Source organism: Mus musculus, chromosome 13 (assembly GCF_000001635.26).
Source record: "Mus musculus strain C57BL/6J chromosome 13, GRCm38.p6 C57BL/6J".
Classification (NCBI taxonomy): domain Eukaryota; kingdom Metazoa; phylum Chordata; class Mammalia; order Rodentia; family Muridae; genus Mus; species Mus musculus.
Window position 1 is genome coordinate 8,127,715 of NC_000079.6, and position 10,929 is coordinate 8,138,643.

Below are 10,929 nucleotides of genomic sequence, written 5' to 3' on the forward strand. Positions count from 1 at the left end.
GAAGGCTTGATGCTCCAGTGTAGGGGAATGTGAGGGCGGGAGGCAGGAATGGGTAGGTGGGTTAGGGCACACCCTCATAGAAGCAGGAGAAGGGGGCATGGGATAGAGGGTTTAGGAAGGATCGGGAAAGGGGATAACATTTGAAAATATTCAATGAAAATGACTAAGCATAAAAAGGAAACAGTTGTAAGTTTATGATTTAAAATAAAGTAATGGTAAAGGAAGAAACAAATAACTTGTCACATAATCTCCGAGTTATAAATATTAGGATGAGGTTTAAATTCCTGTCTTTTAAAGTTCTGGCCCTAATATTTTTCTATGATGTCTTTTGCCTTCAGAGAAGGAAGCATGGGCAGTTGCCTCCAGCTCGGGGATTTCTGGCTCTTTTCTCTTCGCCTTAAATTCGGGTGTCTTTTATGAATAATCAAAAGCAGCAAAAAAACAACGCTATCAGGCCAGCGTTTTAAAACCAGAAAAAGAGAGATTTGACCCTACTAAGTTTCATGACTGTATTATTCAAGTCTTAACTGAAACTGGTACTGATTTGGAAGCAGTAGCTAAGTTTCTTGATGCTTCTGGAGCAAAAGTTGACTACTGCCGCTATGCAGAAACACTCTTTGACATTCTGGTGGCTGGCGGAATGGTGGCCCCAGGTGGTACACTGGCAGATGACATGATGCGCACAGATGTCTATGTGTTTGCAGCACAAGAAGACCTAAAGACCATGCAAGCATTCGCTCAGGTTTTTAACAAGCTAACCAGGCGCTACAAATACCCGGAGAAAGGTTTTGAAGATGAAGTTAAAAAGTTACTGCTCTTCCTAAAGGGATTTTCAGAGTCGGAGAGGAACAAGCTCGCCATGTTGACTGGGGTCCTTCTGGCTAATGGAACCCTTAATGCATCCGTTCTTAACAGCCTTTATAATGAGAATTTGGTTAAAGAAGGGGTTTCGCAGCTTTTGCTGTAAAGCTCTTTAAATCATGGATAAATGAAAAGACATCAATGCAGTTGCTGCAAGTCTTCAGAAAGTCAGCATGGACAATAGACTGATGGAGCTGTTCCCTGCCAGTAAACGGAGTGATGGGCATTTCACTAAGTATTTCACTGAGGCGGGCTTGAAGGAGCTTTCGGAGTATGTCCGCAACCAGCAGACCACTGAGGCTTGGAAGGAGCTGCAGGAGCAGATGTCCCGCGGTGACCCATTCAAGGACATATTTTTATATGTCAAGGAGGAGATGAAAAAAACTAACATTCCAGAACCAGTGGTCATTGGGATGGATAGTCTGGTCCAGTGTGATGAGCACCGTGGAGTGGAATAAAAAAGAGGAGCTTGTAGCAGAACAAGCCATCAAGCACTTGAAGCAATACAGCCCTCTACTTGCTGCCTTCACTACTCAAGGTCAGTCAGAGTTGACTCTGCAACTGGAGATTCAGGAGTATTGCTATGACAACATTCACTTCATGAAAGCCTTCCAGAAAACAGTGGTGCTTTTTTATAAAGCTGAGGTCCTGAGTGAAGAGCCCATTCTGAAGTGGTATAAAAGACGCACATGTTGCAAAGGGCAAACGTGTCTTCCTTGAGCAAATGGAGAAGTTTGTAGAATGGCTCAAAAATGCTGCGGAGGAATCTGAGTCTGAAGCTGAAGAAGGTGACTGAATTTTGAAACAACATCCTCAGTAAAGCAAACAGGAGTTGTAGATAAAATGTCATGTCTCATGTGTCCTGGTTCTTACATCTTCCTACCTCCCTATAGCAAGCATGATATAAGGACTTTCATGGCAATTTTTATTTTAACTGTTTTTATGGTTACTGGAAATGTTGGCTTTGGTTTCTGAAACCACGTGTGAGGAGCAAGCTGCAGGAGCCGTAGAATTGGATCTGATGTTGCATTGGTTTTCAGTTACCTTCTACCTCCTGTATTTTCTACCGTAATAATGTGATATAAGGCCTTCCACAATGAGCAGTTCACTTTATTCCCTGGGTTTTCTATATAAACAGTTTTCAAGATATGATTTGGTTAAAAATAATTTGTTACAAAAAGATTCTGTTTGCAAATTAAACTGTAAAAGTATTCAAACTCTCAAAAGGCAATGATTTGTGTGATAACTTAGTGTGTTCAGAGCCCTGTTCATCAGTGAAAATCCTGTAGATGATTGAATCTATAACATGAATCCTGACATTAGTTATAAGTGAGCATTTTCTTATATTTTTAACCCCAGATGTTGTTTGATTCCTGGGTATCGTCCTTAGTAAAGCCATGGATAGCAAACTTGAGTTTGAGAACTACATATGGCAGAGGTAGGAAGAAGGAAGCTGAGTCTTTTTCCAGAAACTTCTAGGTTCATTTGCATCTTTCCAGGTAGAACATGTTGATAACTCCTCACACAAACGTTCTACCCCAGGATACAGCTAGACTGTTAAAAGTTCCCACAAGGACTGAGTCAAGGAAATGTCTTGTTACTAAACCATACAATTGTTGAGAGTGTTTTGGGTGAGCGTATTCTAACAGGATCTCTGTAGGACTCCATTTTCCTTTATGGAGGTGAAGGACAGTCATTCGCGGTCTGCCATTCAGTTGTCTGGGCCTGGCCTCATTCTATAGTCAAGCACCTAGTAAACTCACCCTAGTTGCCATTTTCTTAAACTGCCATGAGCCAAATACTTCAATTGGTTAATCCATTTATTTTAATGGCTGCCTTCGTTGCTTTTCTTTTTGCTATCCGTTTATAGTTAGTTGGTAGTGGAAGATGTAGCCACCTTTTTTGGGAAAGGCTAAAAGTGGACATTTTGAAAGTTTTTTTTTTTAATTGGTAAAAGAAAATAGTAAGAGAATAATGCCACCAGAGACTTCAGTGGGAATTGCCCATTTTGAAGGTGCCATTCTTAGAAGCCAAGAATTTGGTATTTAAAGTTTATCTTGAGAGAATAACATGCAATATAATTTGAAATAAAGGTATAGTAACTTTAAGAGCACTGTAGCAAAAACATTGGTGGGTGGGGTGAATTTGTAAAATGAATGACTTTGATAAAATTTTATGCACAGGCAAATATATTCATTAGATTCTGTGTAGTGATCTGCTTTCCCTTTTGTAATTTGTAGTCCTAAAGAGATTTTTTTAAAAATAAAGTCCATCCTTGCATTTAAAAAAACAAAAAACAAAACAACAACAAAAAAAAGAGAGAGAGAGAGAGAAGGAACCATAATTTTCTGATAACACCTACAAAAATCAGCAGTTTCTGACATATTCTGACAATAAGAAAAAATAATTGAAATCTTAGTTTCTTCTTAGTCATTGCTTATAGTGTTTGTTTGTTTGTTTGTTTGTTTTCTCCAAACAGGCTGTTTCTTTCAAAAAATGCTCTAAGGGCTAGGGATTTGAATCCACGGGAAAATGTTTCTTAACTTGACTCCCTGCTGAGCTTAATCCAGGGTTCACATTGTAGATGTAGAAAACTGATGCCCAAAATAGTCCTCTGACCCTGACACATGCTCCATGTAATATCCATGCATACAAACATCATACACAGACAATAATAATGACAAAAATAGTCACACACACACACATAAACACACACGTATATATGACATTAAACTGTCAGCAACTAAGAAGTATGTCACAATGCAATGTGTCTCAAGGGACCATCTTGACAGTCCATTAAAAACAACTTTTCCCATCTCTATGTGTCAGTAACTTTGCTTTTATTATGGTTTCTTTTCTGTGATCAAATGGTTTATTGTAATGTTTTAGATTTTTTTCATAGTCCTGTGCTGATTAATATATACTACTCAACAATAATTCTGTCACAAAAGTGTTCTGCAGTTCAGTGCCACAGGAATAACACTTACTAATTGGATGACCTAATGACTGCAAAGTGCCCCAAAAATAAACCAACTAGAAAAATGTAAGCTTTCACTAGAATTAAAAGATAATAAACATATGTTTTCCTCTTTTGCTTTGGATTGTTGACCTCTCCTTCTTCCAGTATATATTGTTATAAATGTGGTTCAATGTTGGCTGTGATCTCTTAGTCCTTTGAGATTTAAATAAAATTGAACTAAGGCTTATAACCAAGGTGTCTGGCATAGTGACATCCAGACTGTAAGACCAAAACTCATTTAACTTTTATTCCTACAGAATGTCCCAGTTTGCAAGGCAAGACCCATTTTCTTAGAAATAATGCTATGGAAAATATTGAAAACTTTTTAAATTACATTTTTTCTTTTAATTTATTCTGTATGTTAGTGCCATGGTGCACATGTGGAGGTCAGGAGACAACTTGTGGAAGTCAGTTCTCTCCTCCCAACCTATGGGTGACTGGAGCTTTATCCACTGAGCTATCCCAAGAATCTGTGGTCTATTTCATAAAGTTCCATTTGTCTATTTATTGTATAGGATGCAAACATTTCTTATAATTCTCGAACCAACAGCAAGCAAGTAGGGTATTTCAAACTTTGCTAAAGTTTTGGGAGCTGGGCTGAAGCGTATAATAATATAGCATATAATTTAAGTTCCATCGATGATAATGAAACCCCTGAACCTTTCCCACTCCTGGTTTTATACCTTGGTGCCAAGACATGGGAGAGTGATTCATCCTTGCCTTCAGGGCCATCTCATCTCTATGGTGATCTGAGAGTAAGCATCCCTGTTGTTTGTGGGTTCTAGTTTAATTTTATTTTCATTTAGCTCTGTTTACTTTTTAATTGATGTTGTTGGTACTCTGCTGGTTAAACACTCACCTAAATTAGTGCTAACAGTATCTTCCTTTTTAAAAAATGGAAAAAATAGAACAAAAGGCAACTTGGGACAGTGGTGCCTAAGGCACCAGAATAGTCATAATCATGTGGATTATGAATGGAACTTTTTCTCTCACCTCAGTCTCTGCCACATTATTTATTTTTATTTTTGACAAGCACACAAATTTATATTGTAACAGTTAGAGTCCATCATTTCTGAATAATAAAAGGCAGAGGAAGTTATGAATTGCATAGCATAACTAGTATTTTGAAAATAACCCTACACAGTTGATTAAATTTAATAGCTAGCCTTGACTGTGGACTAGTGTTCCGCGCACTGCTGTGCTCGGTGACCACCCAAATGAAGAGTGATGGTTCTGTGTTCATGTGGCAATACCATAGTATGCAAATACTGTCACATGAACCCAACAGACTTTTGAAAGCAGGCATAAGAGAGGAAGCACGCTGCAAACATAGAGAAGCCCAGGAATGTTCTGATGGAGGCCCTTCACCTGGGGAAGCTGGGATGGCTCCCTAAAAGTCCAGCATCCATGTGAGAGTAACCATAAAATATTTGTGTTTCTCTAGGTAACCTTAAATTGGAGAAAATGAAGGAAAGATTAGAAAGCCTCTCAAGTATTAATCAAGACCTCGGTGTGTGGAGCTAATTAATGAGTGGGCTGTGGTTTGTGAGCCTTTGAGGCTCTCTGCTAGAGCCTGTGATCCGAATCCCATTGCCCCGAGTGGTTTTAGCCACTGTTGGTTATAATTTCAGCTTCTCCCCAGAGAAGGCAGTTCTACTCTTAATACCATTCAAAAGATGAAACTTAGGCAGCAAGACATTGGGTAGCTGCTTAGAGGCACTTCAGGCAGAAACCCATGTACACCAAGAACTTCTGAACAAGCTGGGGGCTGATATCAGGATGTGTTAGGACCATTGTGAAACCAGCAAACACAGCTATTCTGCTAACCAACACCCGTAAGGGACAGCAATCTGCTGAAGTAGACTGTCCAGACTGTGGGATAGGTAAATGTTCTCTAGTCTCCTTGCTGTGGAGTTTAAGGTAAAAGGATAGTGATTTGCATCTGGAAGACAGAGAAAGGAGAAATCTTTGATGCACAAAACCTTTTTCAGGAAGGACTGAATTCTGGGGATCTGAATATGACAAAGTCGCTCTCCTGGATTTGATTAGGCACAGAGAAAGGCTGAGACCTTCACCTTCTTCTAGAAAGAGACCATGATCCCAGTCTTTCTTTGACCCTGCTCTAGTCAAATACCTTGAGCCTCTTCATCATCTGTGTTCTACCTCTAACTTAAAAGAATTGAAGAGTCACCATAATGCTTTCAGATTGTTTTGTTTTGTGCTAATATCTGGAATACCATGATAAATCTCTCAACAGTAAGTTTATAAGTTAAATAAAACAGAAATAATCAGTACCAATTAAATGACACAAATAACCAAATAACTCAGAAGGAAAAATATATAAGCCCTCATTTTAGCTGCAAAATAATCATGAAAGACATGGTTTTTTTATTCTCTTAAACTGAAACGGGAGCTGAAGCAACTAAGTCAGTTCCCCCTCTAGGCTGTGTCCCACAGTTACTCATAGACTCACTGGCAGGCTTAATCTTCTTGCATTGCAATATGACCTCATCAACCACAAGGTTCATGCTCCAGAGCTGTACAATTCTTAGCAAATATCAATGATCTCATAATGCTTAGTTAAGTTTAGGACTTTGTGTTGGATCACATTCATAGTTATCCTGGGGCATATATGGATTTCAGGCTATAGGTTAGACACTTCTATCTCTCCCTGATAAACTTCAAGGCTAGTATTTAATTAACCTAGTAGATACAGAAGATGCAAGTTACCTTTTTTGTTTGGTGAATTGAAAATAGTTTTTTTTTTCCATAAAACATATTCTGATTACAGTTTCCCATGCCTCGATTCTTCTAAGATCTTCCTTGACTGTCCACCCACCAGAATTCCACACCCCTTCTTTCTCTCTCCGTATAATATAATTAGAATCTCAGAAAATAATAAAATAATATAAGACAAAATTTAAAATAAACAAACCAGAATAGGATAAAACAAACAAACTACCAGGAGAATAAGAGTCAAAGAAAAAGCACAAGAAACACATATAGATAGAGGCACACATATCCATGTACACAGAAAACCCATAAAAATATAACATGGGAAACTATTATATTTATAAATAGATAGAATGATATGTAGATGATATAAAGATGACAGATATAAATATATGCAAAAACTGCACTGAAAATACAAAAGAAAGAAAGAAAATTAATACCCAGACAAAGCGTTATGAGGCAAAGAACTTGCAATATGATATTGAGGTCATTTGTACTGACCATCTACTGCTGGGTATGGGATCTGTATCTAAGTGAGGTTTTTATATCCAGTGAGACTCCACTGGAGGGGGAGGGGCTGGCTCCTTAGGAGCCGCTACCAATTAAATAAAGCTTCTAGATTAGGGATGGAGATTTGTGACCACTTCCCCTTTCTGCACCAGAATTCTACCATGCTTGTCCCTGACCTATCTGGTCTTAGGTTCTTAGACATCCAAGCAGTGTTAGGTATAGGTTCCATATCATGTAGAAGGCCTAAAATCTAATCAGCTATTGGCTGGTTATTCCCACAAGCCTTATGCCATTACTGCACCAGAATATCTTGCAGGCAGGCCATTGTTGTAGATCTAAGGTTTATAGTGTTTATATTTGTCCATAATATGTTCTTTCTAAAATAAGAAATAAATTGTATTAGGTATTCAATATTTTATCTTAAAACAGAATTGGAGGAAGTAGGGGGAACGATCAGTGTTTAAAGTACTTGTTGTATAAGTATGAGGATTTGAGTTTGTCTCCCCAGAACCTAGGCAAAAGTCAAGTACAGTAGAGATCATATTTGTAACTTCAGTTCTACAGAGAGATTGGAGGCAGAGACAGGGGAATAAAACTCTAGAAACTTGTAAGGGAATGAGCCAGGTACACATGGTGGGAAAACACAGTTAGATGGTCTCAAACAAGGTAGAAAAACAACCAATGTTGAGCACTATACACAATATGATCCACTCAGCACACCCACACATGCATATTCACACACACACACACACACACACACACACACACACACACATACATACATATACACATGTACATACCATACACAACCTACAAAAATAAAAAAAGAAAAACTACATATTTAAATTATTTAATCCAACTACAGGCTAATGTAACTATAATGAGAATAATAATCTAAGATAAGTTACAGTGATCAGTACATTAAGGGAGAAATGTGCTTTGACTTAATGATTTTGTGTATTTGGATCTGTGTGCATGCCTGTGTACATTTTCATGTGTATATGCATGAGCATATGCTTGGAGGCCAGAGGACAACTTTGCTGTTGTTCCTTGGGCACTACTGACCTCTTTTATTTTGAAAAAGGGTCCCTTGTTAATCTGGAACTTGCTACGTAGTCAATGCTAAAATGCTCGTGATCCCCAAAGATCTACCTGTCATCATTCTCCCAATGCTGGGATTAAAGCTCGAGCCACCACACCACAATTTTTATATGCACAATTTTATATTTATATTGAACTTAGGTCCTCATACATACAAGGCAAGGTCTTTTCTAAGCAAGCGCTCTCCCCAGCAGTGCTTTAAGAATTGTTAAGCTAGGATGAACTGATGGATGTATAATTTCACTGTAAGTTAAGGGGCATCTGTGAATTTGTTGCCTACCTGTCAAATACATAAGAGTTGTTTACTTGGAATGCCACCATCAGAAAGAAGAGGTCTCTCACTCCTAGATTCTGTTTAGATTCATTGCTGCTCTTGTATATGTATCAAATGAACAAACCCAGAGGTTTCATTGGCACTGACTCCCTTCCCACTTTTACCCTCATTTACCTCTCCAATAATAAGTTCTTGGTCATCTCTTTCTGGAAGTTCTCCACTTTTGTGTATGCTCATTTTTTGCAAGTCAAGTTGAAAGAAAGGTTATGTTTTGACAGCTCTTTTTGACTTCCCAGTCTAAAAGACAGCAAACAGCCCTTCTTTTCACCCAGCAATATGTAATTGCTTCATTAGCTGTTTGCTCCCTTACTTGTGTTTTTTTTTTCATTTGTTTTCTGTTCATACTAGATCAGAAGTCCTGAAAGAGCAGGGGCTTAGGTCACTAACAGACAAAATGTGATCATAATCAAGTTTAGTTTGAAGCCCAATCCACAATGAGGAACTCATGCCAGGTAGCCTAACCTGGCCAAGAACTTGGGATGTGGGAGGTCATAAGTCATATGTGAGAATTACTACTATTGGTTTTCTATGTCAACATTACTATGTTGATCTAAACTGTCTTCTCATTACCTGTCATATCCATAGATATGTCTAGGTCTCTTCATCAGAGTGGTTTCTTTATGCAGTGGACAGCATGAATACAGAGACTCATAGCTGATCAAAGCACAGAAAATGAGTGACTGGTACAAAGTGCCCAGTCCTAAATGGGACATCTAGATTCCAGTTCTTGAAGCTCTTGAGAGAGTTTGACCTTACCTGAAACCAATGGACATGCAAGATCTAGACAGATAGAAAATAGGTAATTTTGGTAAGGACACTGTATAGGTGACATCTTTCATCACAGCCATCCTTTCTGAGTACCTGTCATGCAGTAGACACTGTGTTTCCATGTCACCTCATTCAGTTCTCACAGTCACTTCTCCACCCAGTTTGAGTATTCTTAGAGCTAGAGACTTGGGAGATCTGTTGAGCTGGCAAAAGATTTACTTGAGAGCTGAAGGGGTCTGCAACCCTATAGGTGGAACAACAATATGAACTAACCAGTACCCCCAGAGCTTGTGTCTCTAGCTGCATATGTAGCAGAAGATGGCCTAGTTGGCCATCATTGGGAGGAAAAGCCCCTTAGTCTTGCAAACTTTATATGCCCCACTACAGGGGAATGCCAGGGCCAAGAAGTGGGAGTGGGTTGGTAGGGGAGCAGGGCAGGGGGAGGGTATAGGGAACTTTCAGGATAGCATTTGAAATGTAAATAAAAAAATATCTAATAAAAAAGATTTACTTGATTAATATTAACATTTTTAAAACATGTTTTAGTGAATGATGAAGGAGGAGTCAGTACATTTAAGGAGCCTTTTAAAAGGCCTACAGACCATCTAACTACTGCCCATATGCACATTCTATGGCTATCCTTACTGCACATATAAACAACCGATCTTCAGTTTCAACCCAGAAGCCCAAAGTAAAATTCTCTAAGGTACCTGCCACAAGAATCAGGGATCACAAGTTACATGCACATACCCGGAACCACTCATGCCTGGGTCTTTCACAGCTATATGAACGGTATTTTACCATTGCTATTAAATGGACAAATATCAGTTATCTCCGAGACCTATCTACATGCTTCCCCAGTCTACTTCCTAAAGTCCTATCTTTTTATTTTTGTTATTATTACTCCTATGTATTTTGCAAAGAGCTGTGGATTACTCTCTTCCTGACTTTCCCTGCTAAGCATGCTGCTAAGTGAACTACAATGAGGCTCTTGGTGCAAATTGCTGAATAGATGATGGAGCCTGACATTAGGGTCATGGGTGTTATTTGCAGTGGAAAGGTAGTTAAATTGAGACAAATGATTGTTCAAATTAGAGAACATGCAAGTTATTGGATGGGCACAAAGGGTAAAATTATAAATGGGTTAATATGTCTTGTTACCATAATATGATTTTTGTGAATAAAATATTGAAAATCTATAATTATATTGAATATTGTAGACACAGTACTTTTCAACTGTGTGTCTGCTGTTTGACTGCATTTTGAATTTTCATTCTGACAATCACAATAGAGAAAGGAAAAATACTAGTCTGACTGATTTTTTTGTCACTGTTGTTTTTAGTTGACAAAACACCTTGATAACATTTGGGATCTCTTAAGAAAAAGAAAACTTTGCAGTCCATATTTTATGAAAATCACTCTGAGTCACCATATTTCTTTCTGCTCATTTTTCCCATCTGATTTTGACTATAGTATGCATGCATAGCAGGTTAAGTGGTAGGAATAGGTGATGGTTTATTGAGCACCAGATAACTGTTGATGGTTTACTGAGAACCTGCACACTGTAAGCACCATGATTGCACATGAGCTCCTTCAGTGCTCA

General features: G+C 38.4%; 1 pseudogene; it reads left to right on the forward strand.

Moving 5' to 3' along the window:
- On the forward strand, positions 336-3,145 carry Gm5191 (predicted gene 5191; annotated as a pseudogene).